This window comes from Anarhichas minor, unplaced genomic scaffold (assembly GCF_050575085.1).
Source record: "Anarhichas minor isolate MPS153535 unplaced genomic scaffold, ASM5057508v1 ptg000034l, whole genome shotgun sequence".
Classification (NCBI taxonomy): domain Eukaryota; kingdom Metazoa; phylum Chordata; class Actinopteri; order Perciformes; family Anarhichadidae; genus Anarhichas; species Anarhichas minor.
In genome coordinates, this window is record NW_027466480.1 from 464,369 (window position 1) to 474,250 (window position 9,882).

Consider the following 9,882-nt stretch of genomic DNA (forward strand, 5'->3'; position numbering starts at 1 on the left):
TGAACAGAACTCCAACGGAAATTTTAGCTAACCATTGAAGGAAATGTTTTTTTTACAGATCAAAGATTATTATTAGGCAATATTATAATTTTCGAACCCTTTTTCAATTAAAGATTATACAGCAGTGTAATTTCAGATTTTTTTATTGTTGGATTTCATATAATGTACAAAATGACGTTGTTTTTTAACAAATTGGGCAAATTATTGATGAAATATAGGTCTATTTCCGGGCTTTTTTGGCTATCCAAGCACCCGTACCGTAGCACCTCGAATAGACGAGCATTACATTTCAAGTGCCGGCTGACGTGACCGAGCTTCCGCGGATGACGGCCCACATGACCGCAGTACCTGAGCTGCCTGAGCAAAGCCGCTACACAACACCAAAGTACGGCGGGACACTTGCAAGCTACAGTGCTCTTAAAAACGTTTGGAAGGACCCGAGTGGATCTCCAGATCAACGATCAAGTTCGCAGGGAAACGGAGCACGGATGTACTGTACAACCGCGTCATTGAACTCTTTGTGAACAAAGACAGAAGGATGGATTTTGTATTTAAATAGAACAGCATTTGGTAAGTGAAACTGTTTTTTGTTTTCTTTACATCTGCAGTGTGTTCATTTTGCCTATCGTGTCATTTATGGATATTGTTCCCTGATGTAAATAATATTTGAATGGCCCTTGCTCTTTAGTGTGAGTGTTGCTGGATTGTTTTGTCATCCCTTGTTTTAAATAAATGTGATTATTTCTTGTGAGTTCGCTCTTGTCATTGTGTTAATTACATCGATTTTGACCATATGCATTGTCCGTTAATTACGAAGCATACCGTCCTGCGTGGGGTTAGGGTCCGGATAATTTAATCAGTTTGGGCTGTTTTATTTTACAAACAAGAATGATGGTCTGGAGAAATGGGGATTGTGTGGCTGTTTTCCTTATTAAGCTAGTTTAGCATAGCCTCGCAGAGCATTCGCGCCTCAGTTGTGTTTTGTTTTGCTTCCGGGGTCAGACGCTGACCCCGGAAGCAAAACAGACAGACAGACCGGTGTCTCCACCGAAAACATTATATTTACCACAATTTAAGCTTCTGCATTTTCCAAATGCACCAGTATTATTGTTCGGTTCGTAAGCCTCGTACCGAACGGTTTAAAACGAATACGTGATGTTACACACCTAGAAACAAATAACCGTAGCTGTGGCGCCAACATGAGGTTATTAGGTGGTAAGACGGCAGTTGAAGGCTCAGATATAAAATGCACGGCCCGCCACTGGTACTAGTCAAATGACCGAGATAAACAGTTCAATAGTTCCGTAGAATGGCAGCGCAAACTGTCCACAGTAAACATTCACAATTTACAGATCGACTTCTTGGTTTTACTTGCCCACTTTCAGTTTTACTTGAAATGGTGTCAAATCTGGCTTTTTTGTTGGCTTGTTTATAATTGCATGATTGTCTGTCCTCTCATGCACGATTGCACCAATTTTAGAGCTTACGAATTATTTATTTTATCTGTTGATGTATAACAATAAACCCAATTAAAGCTGCAAGCAGCGATGTACGGGCCCTCGCACCTTCCGTGGGGGTACTGGCGGGATGCTGGCAGACGCGGGCGTGAATGTCTGACCATTGGACAACGCGTCCCGGAGTTCAACGTATTTTTCCAGCGTGGACTGTGTGGCGCAAGAAATTATGTAGTGCAAATATTACACCACTTACTGTATCTACTATGTGGCGCTAGAGAACACATGCAAACATACATAATGTTGCTCTACATCAAGTATAGACCACATCATGTAAATGTCATGTAAATCGGATGCCGTTTGTCACATAACGCTGTCTTCCTGTTGCAAGTAGATGGCGCTATGACTATGAGTGAAAATTGGCTTGTAAACAACCTCTGGCCATGACTGTTATCAAGTATGGCAAGTTTGGGACAGATTTGAGCAAGTCCAGTGGAGTTACATCAGCTTGTTGTTTAATGGCGAATCACGTAAAATGTGAGGGTCTTTAGATTGTACTGACCAAATTTGAATTGGATCTGACGAAGTCCCTAGGAGGAGTTCGTTAAAGTACAGCGACTAGAAATCAAAGGGAAATTCACACAAAAATCTAAATGGCTAACTTCTTGTTAGTTTTAGAGCATGGTCCCAAGACACTTTTTTTTAAATCTTCATGAGATACATGCGGCCGACGTTGTCGGTGCTCGGGCCCTAAAAATTAAATACATGTAGAATCAACACCATATAACTCAAATATTAAAGTCAATGTAGGCTTTAACATTAAGGATTTTTGGTGTGTAATGTGTATAGTAGGGTCACTCTGGCTGTGAGACTATGAGACAGAAAGTTATGAGACTATGAGACAGAAAGTTATGAGATTCAAAGTTATGAGATAAAAAGTTAAAGAAAGTCTCGAACATGAAGGATGACAGAATCTATAACTGTAGGACGGTGTTCAAAAACTATTGCTGGAATAAACAAGTGTTCTCACTTTAAAACATATTGGCTGTGCATGAAAACTAAATACATAACACACATGTGACAACACATTGGTGGGCATCACACTCACAACATGTTATCTTTGTGTTAGCTCAAAGTAGTGCAGATGGACACCAATTCCATACAGCACTGAACAACGAAAATCAACATTATTTTCGGTACAGTACACACACATTAAATGTTCTCGAACATGAAGGATAACAGAATCTATAACTGTAGGATGGTCTTAAAATGCTAAACGTTATTAGCCTTGTAGTTCTCTCCTGAACACTTAGTCCCTTGAAAAGAAGGATGTCACATCCTGCTTCGCTCTTCACGTCCCGCTAGCTTTCTCTGGAGTACAGTGGCTTCTAGTGGCTTTAGTGGAAACATCATTGTTCCCACTAGGTCAGTCACTTATAAAACTATTGCTGGAATAAACAAGTGTGCTCACTTTAAAACATATTGGCTGTGCATGAAAACTAAATACATAACACACATGTGACAACACATTGGTGGGCATCACACTCACAACATGTTATCTTTGTGCTAATCACCATATCATCACTTACGGGTTGCACTATTGAGTCTTACACATTAAAGTGGCCGCTATTCCCACTCCAGCGACAGCGATGCCAGCTAACAATGCTGCTTTGGCAAAGCGACTGGTCTGAGGCTCAGCAGCTGGAGCCGGCAGGACGCTCTCTTCAGGTGTAGTCTCCAGGACGCTCTCTTCAGGTGTATTCTCCAGGACGCTCTCTTCAGGTGTAGTCTCCAGGACGCTCTCTTCAGGTGTATTCTCCAGGACGCTCTCTTCAGGTGTAGTCTCCAGGACGCTCTCTTCAGGTGTAGTCTCCAGGACGCTCTCTTCAGGTGTAGTCTCCAGGACGCTCTCTTCAGGTGTATTCTCCAGGACGCTCTCTTCAGGTGTAGTCTCCAGGACGCTCTCTTCAGGTGTATTCTCCAGGACGCTCTCTTCAGGTGTATTCTCCAGGACGCTCTCTTCAGGTGTAGTCTCCAGGACGCTCTCTTCAGGTGTAGTCTCCAGGACGCTCTCTTCAGGTGTAGTCTCCAGGACGCTCTCTTCAGGTGTAGTCTCCAGGAGGCTCTCATTTCTCAGATTTTCAAGTATCTGCTCGTCCTCCATCATCTCGGTCTGGTCTTTAGGATCACGCACTGATTGTTGCAAGTCATTCCTTAAGATGCAGAGTTCCTCTTGTTCTCAGGAATTCTATTCTAATTCTAATTGTCATTATTAGCTGGAGGGTACAGCAGATTTGTCACCTGAAGAAAATAACCTAATCAATGAGTTGGCACTGTCATGGGATTTGCCTGCAGTCACATCTGACAACAGAAGATGGCTGCTGGACAAACTGCTCCTCCATGCTGTGAGTATTCTGATCTGTACTTAACAGATCATACAAACCAGACCGACTAATCAGAGTTGAAGTTCTGATGTAAGACAACATTTTGTCTTTCACATTTTGTCTTTTTTGTGACATACACAGATAGATGTTGATGAGTTTATTCAGTAATGCTAATTAGACTATTAGTGAAAGATTAGTACGGCTGCTTTGCTTTTCTGTTGTGATGCAAATGTTTTGCAGGTCCTTGGAAGAACCTCAAGACGAGTGAAACAGTTACGAAGGGGTTAAAAGAGACACCGATCTGGCCTTTGCTAACTGAGAGGAAAGACACAATTCCCCTCTTTACAAGAGCATCTGATGTACAGTGCACACCAAAGGTAAGTGACCACATGATGCTCAGTCAGAAACACTGAACTCACACAAATGACTCTCAGAAATGACGTGTTTTCTACCCTCTGGCAGCCATTGATTTCAGTTCATTACAATAAACCTGCAAACGTGTTGCATTGAAATGATCACAGTCAGCATTTGATCTCTTTTTTTTAAAGTTAAACTACATCACATCACTGCATGAACAAGTACTGCTGAAACATGGTCGTCCTGAAGTCCTTGCAAGTTGAGTTTCATAGAAATGAACTGACACTAATTGCTGCCTAAAAGGAAGGAAACCAATTAAAAAAACGTGTTGCCATGCAAAAACCTCCAGTATGGTTCTTTAAAATAACAACTATGTCCTGATCGAGTTACAATTTGGATTATTATAATTGAAAATGTCTCATTTTCTATTCTGCTGTTTATCGTGCTTTCTATTCTCTTGTTTGTTTGGAAACACAAGTGTTAACTGATCGTATAAAATGAATCCGTCAGATGGTCTTGGAGAAGATAAAGTGGCCAACAGAGGATGAGGATGAAGACGGTGATGTCTCTTTGGAGGATACATGTCGGATCACAGGATTCCTTCGCACATTTATTGAGGACGGTAAATGAATAGAAACTTTTAATAGTTCCTCACAGGTTATTTATCCGAGTCTGTTGTGCTTCCTCTACTTTCCTTTTTAACTATGTGTTGTGGAAATTTATCATATGGTTCTTTTAGTTGTCTTGTATCACTAAACCTGCATATAATCTCAACCCTCTTCCCACGAAAAGGCTGGGAACCTGCCCTTGTTCTTCGGACAACATCTGCGAGGGTTACGGGGGGGGGGGGTTGAAGGGAGAGGAGACGAGATAACGTGCATATAAACTCTGTTTCTCTGTTTATCAGGGTTAGTCCTCCAAACCATCCGTGGGGAAAGAGCTCTATCCATTCAGCTGAATTATGATTGAAGTGTCTGTTCATTAAATATGTTTTTAATACTTTAAGAAGTTCCATCGTGATTATTTCTCGCAGAGAGGTTAAAAAGATTTTTTTCCACCACACTATGAATTCTCAGCAACACTAACAACCCAAAGCACAAATTGAGTAAAATAATTATTTTTAAATCGCATTCATGATTGATGTAACAAATTCCTTCTCGGCAGTTAAAGAAAATACCTAGTTGTTCATTTAATACCATGATCCTTGCACTACTGTTCAGTTTGTTTAGTTGTTCATTTAATATACTGTATACTATACTTGTATATACTGTGCATTTTTTGCATTTTTATTCTATTTTATTATTTTTTATTATTCTATTTCTTCAAATTTAATATCTGCTCTGTTATTTTATTGTACTGTATATATTGTGCATTTCCATACGTAATATTTTACTCTGTAAATTGCTGCTGCTACAAACAAATTTCCCCCTGGGGATGAATAAAGCTTATATCTATCTATCTAAATATTGACTTTTCTTTTTTTGGAAGCGTCTCCAAGCATCCTTGGGAAACTGGTGCAGATGTGGATCGGATGGAATGTGCTTCCCAGACACCAGCTGGACCACGTGGTGGAGCTGAAACTTCCAGGACATTACAAAGACTACTGTAACTTTGAAAGAGACATTCTTGCTGCTATTTGTAGCACTGGGATTGGATTGGTCTAGGGCAGCGGTTCCCAAACTTTTTAGGCCACGCACCCCCTTCTACATCCCGACCGGGTTCACGCACCCCCAATCCCCCACACCTTAAAAAAAAGAAGAAGCAACAGAGCCTATTTATAGCCGCATAGAAATCGGACCAATGAGAGAACAGTTTGCTCGTGCGTGGCTTTTGTTTACAATATTTAGTCCGCTGTTAAATGTTGCAGTGTGAACACAAACCGAACAAAGGGGCAACTGCAACATTGTATCATATTAATCCCTGAATCGGAACAAAGCAAACGAACTGAAGATGTGAAAACGCCCTGAAACACTGCAACAAAGTTTCAATAAATTTCAGTTACACAAGACGTCACTTTGAAAGAGCAATAAGGATGGCGAGGACACACGCACAGGCTCAGAGGCAGATTGCATCACATTTAATTTACAATTAACCACACATAGAATGAGACTGCAGTTGTTTTTGGCTGTTTTGTAACTCCTCCAATTTCGATATAAAAAATGTAAGGGGCTTTTGACTACTGCGGTCAAGTCAGCAGACACTCAGATCTCCGTGGTCAACTCAGCAGACACTTAAATGCTAGTGCACCTATACGCTGAAACTTACGGTAAACGCAACCAAACGGCACAGGACGGGAGCGAGCGAATGATTTTGCAAAGTTAGCGGAAAGATTAACGTGAAAACTTCCGGTTTTCTACAGACGAACATCCGGTTTTCAAAATAAGATGCCAACAAAGTATACATATTGCATCATGAAATGAGATTAAATGAATTATATTCCAATAAGTATAAAAAAATTATACCATCATCTCGTGAGTTAAAGGGAAAATACACCTAAATTTTGCGTAAAGTGTATTTATTCTTTGATTTGAGGGTTGCTGGAAATTTATAATACCTGACTGACAGTCAATTAAGATGTTTTACGAAGCAAAAACTCTGAACTGAATTTATATCTTCAAATGGCAAATTTCTGAAGTTTTTAAGGTGCTATGGAAATGTTTCTAAATAATTCCCCACAATGACTAATGCATATATGTTCAGGACAAAAAAAGGCTATTATCACAATATTTGAGCTGCTACAAAAATATTTTTCTCAATAATTCCATACAATGACTGATGTATATGTAATCAAGGCATCGTTGACTCCACCCATAGAGAAAATAAGACATTTTTACTGCACCAATTAGGAGATATTTCAAATTAAAACTCATACATTTGAATCGAGAAAATATCTAATAACTGAATATTTGAGGTGCTATAAAAACTATTTTCTCAATAAGTCCAGACAATGACTGATATACATGTGTTGAGGACATCATTGACTCCACCCACACTGAAAATTAGACAATTTTACTGTCCTAATTAAGAGATATTTCAAAGTAAATGTGCACTACAATTTAAGTGTCTGCTGAGTTGAACGCGCGTTCTCGTGCACCTGGATTTGCATACAGAAACGCCCCGCCAGCTCCTTATAAGGGCATGCAACTGAAGAGACGTGTGCACAATCGACAGACTCCACAGGCAACGCGAAAGCAACTTCAGATTGATTAAAATCATGTCAAAGCGGAAAGCGAGCACCGGTCGAGTAAACTGAGACCTAACTTCACCGGTGCAGAGGTGCAGATACTGTTGCAGAATGTAGATGTGTCCATTCTATTCCACTGTGGCTATATCCACGCGATTGAGTATAGTGCTTATTTATTTATTCACTTACATTTGCAGTGTTCGTGTAGTGCTTTTGTTTATTTTATGATATCACGATGCCTCGTAGAATCATGATTATAAATGTGAAACGTAATTGTTAATGATACAAATATTCTCGTATTTATTATTATTATAATTATTTAAATCCGAGCATGTCTGTGGAGTTGATGTGAACGTAATCACCAACGATTTCTCACAAATTCAGCCCTTCCCACTAAATGCCCCTTCTATCTAGTGGTTTTTTGAGGAATTGCATATAAGAAAACTCTGGGCGATTTACGACTGCTATTTAGCGTTCTGAAATTCTGGTCTAAGGTCAGAACGAATCCCAGATGAGAAAACTTTCATGAATGCCAAATTTGTCCCGAAAACCGCGTAAGTGGAGTTCAGAAGAAATGTCTTCCTAACTTCTTCTTAACTGCGTTTGAGAATGAGGCCCATTATGCCTGATTGACGTTCGCAAACGTCGTCACCATGGTGATAGCCTGGCGTTGTTGGCAGTTAGCGAGCATGGCGGAGGCTCCACGAAAGAAGGCGAAAACTTACCATTTCCATCCAGAATGGGAGGAGGAATTTATTTTTACCTTGGTAAAAAACAAGTGTGTGTGTATGTTGTGCCACCAGTCATAGGCACTGTCTAAGCGAGGGAATTTGGAGCGGCACCACAACACTAACCACCAGAAATTCAAAGACGGCTATCCACCAAAGAGCGCAATCCGCGCCAAGAAAGTGCAAGAGCTGAAAGTGGAGTTGAAGGCTCAGCAGTCACTTTTCACAAAACCCACTTCTCAAAATAAGGCTGCAACTGAAGCGTCATTTCGTGTTAGCCACCTTTTGGCTAAACACAAGAAGGCTTTTACAGATGGGGATTTATTTAAGGAAGCAATGGCCGTCACCGCAGAGACTGTTTGCAGCAACTTCAAAAACAGAAAGGACATAAAAGCCGCATTCCGTGCTGTACCGCTTGGTCCTGCAACAGTGACACGAAGGGTCGAGTTACTGTCAGAGGACGTTGGTCAACAGCTGTTGAAGAACTTGTCACTCTGTGAATATTTTTCACTGCAGTTTGATGAATCACTGGATGTAATGGACACAGCTCAGCTTGTTGTATTTGTCAGAATGGCTTAGTGTTGGGTTTCTCTCTTTCTCTCACACACACCCATAGGCACTTTTCAGACCAAAGGATAGGTTTATTCAACCAGCATTAAGTGTCAAATCTGCAGATAAGGAAAGTTCAGTGCACCTCAGGGAAAAAGCAACTTTGCAGTTTTTCCACAAATTACAAATAGAAGAATATGTATATATTAGTGCTGGGCAACGATTAAAATATTTAATCGCGATTAATCGCATGGATTTTTTATTGTTATGGCAAAGTTCAATAATTAATTCAAAAGTAGTGTATTGCGCACTTTTATTTTAAAAGCACTGCTATATGAACAAAAGGGCAATAACATTTGGTTCACGAGATGCAGGTAGCATGTTTTATACTTAATGTGAATATAATTCATACTTTGTTGGCATCTTATTCTGAAAACCGGATGTTCGTCTGAAGAAACCGGATGTTGTCTCACGTTAATCTTTCCGCTAACTTTCAAAGTCCTTCGCTGGCTCCCGATCTATGCCGTTTAAATGCGTTTACCGTGAATTTCAGCATATAGGTGCACTAAAATGTAAGTGTCTGCTGAGTTGACCACGGAGATCTGAGTGTCTGCTGACTTTACCGCAGCGATGTCCAGTAGTCTCCAGGGAGAGCAACAGCTGGTGCAGCTTCTCTCTTTATTTCTGCCCCCCCCTCGACCAGAAGCGGAAGTCGCCTTTTCTCTATGGCAACCCTGAAGGGACATCATATCTCCAATACAAAACGATAAACATGAGACAGTCTGTTACAATAATAATAAATTAAAAATACTTACCTGTTTTTTTGTTGTTGTTGTTTTTTAATTATTATTATTATTTTTTTTCCCCATCTCAAAAGGCTCAAGGACACACACACACACACACACACACACACACACACACACACACACACACACACACACCTGACTATAGGATGTTTGCTGGCTTTTATCCCACTGTTCTTGTCATCCTCTTGTTATGTCTATGTAATGTCTCTTGTCTTTCAATAAAAGAAAAAAAAAAGAAAAAATTTAAAAAATGCGTTAACGCGTGATAAAATAATTGTCGCCGTTAATTAATGAATGCGTTAACGCGAAATTAACTCGTTAACTTGCCCAGCACTAGTATATATATATATATATATATATATATGGGCAAGTGTGTGTGTGTTTTTTCAAGTGACAAATGAATGTATGTATGTTGTTGAG

General features: G+C 40.1%; 1 long non-coding RNA gene across 2 annotated transcripts; it reads left to right on the plus strand.

The window, feature by feature from the left end:
* The first annotated feature begins 292 nt into the window (after window positions 1-292).
* LOC142965561 (uncharacterized) lies at window positions 293-5,203 on the plus strand. Of its 2 annotated transcripts, XR_012957704.1 has the most exons (5): window positions 293-570; window positions 3,096-3,560; window positions 3,731-3,859; window positions 4,079-4,215; window positions 4,706-5,203. It is a non-coding gene; the product is annotated as an uncharacterized LOC142965561 (long non-coding RNA). The 2 variants fall into 2 exon arrangements; XR_012957705.1 differs by lacking the exon at window positions 3,096-3,560.
* Window positions 5,204-9,882: the final 4,679 nt, after the last annotated feature.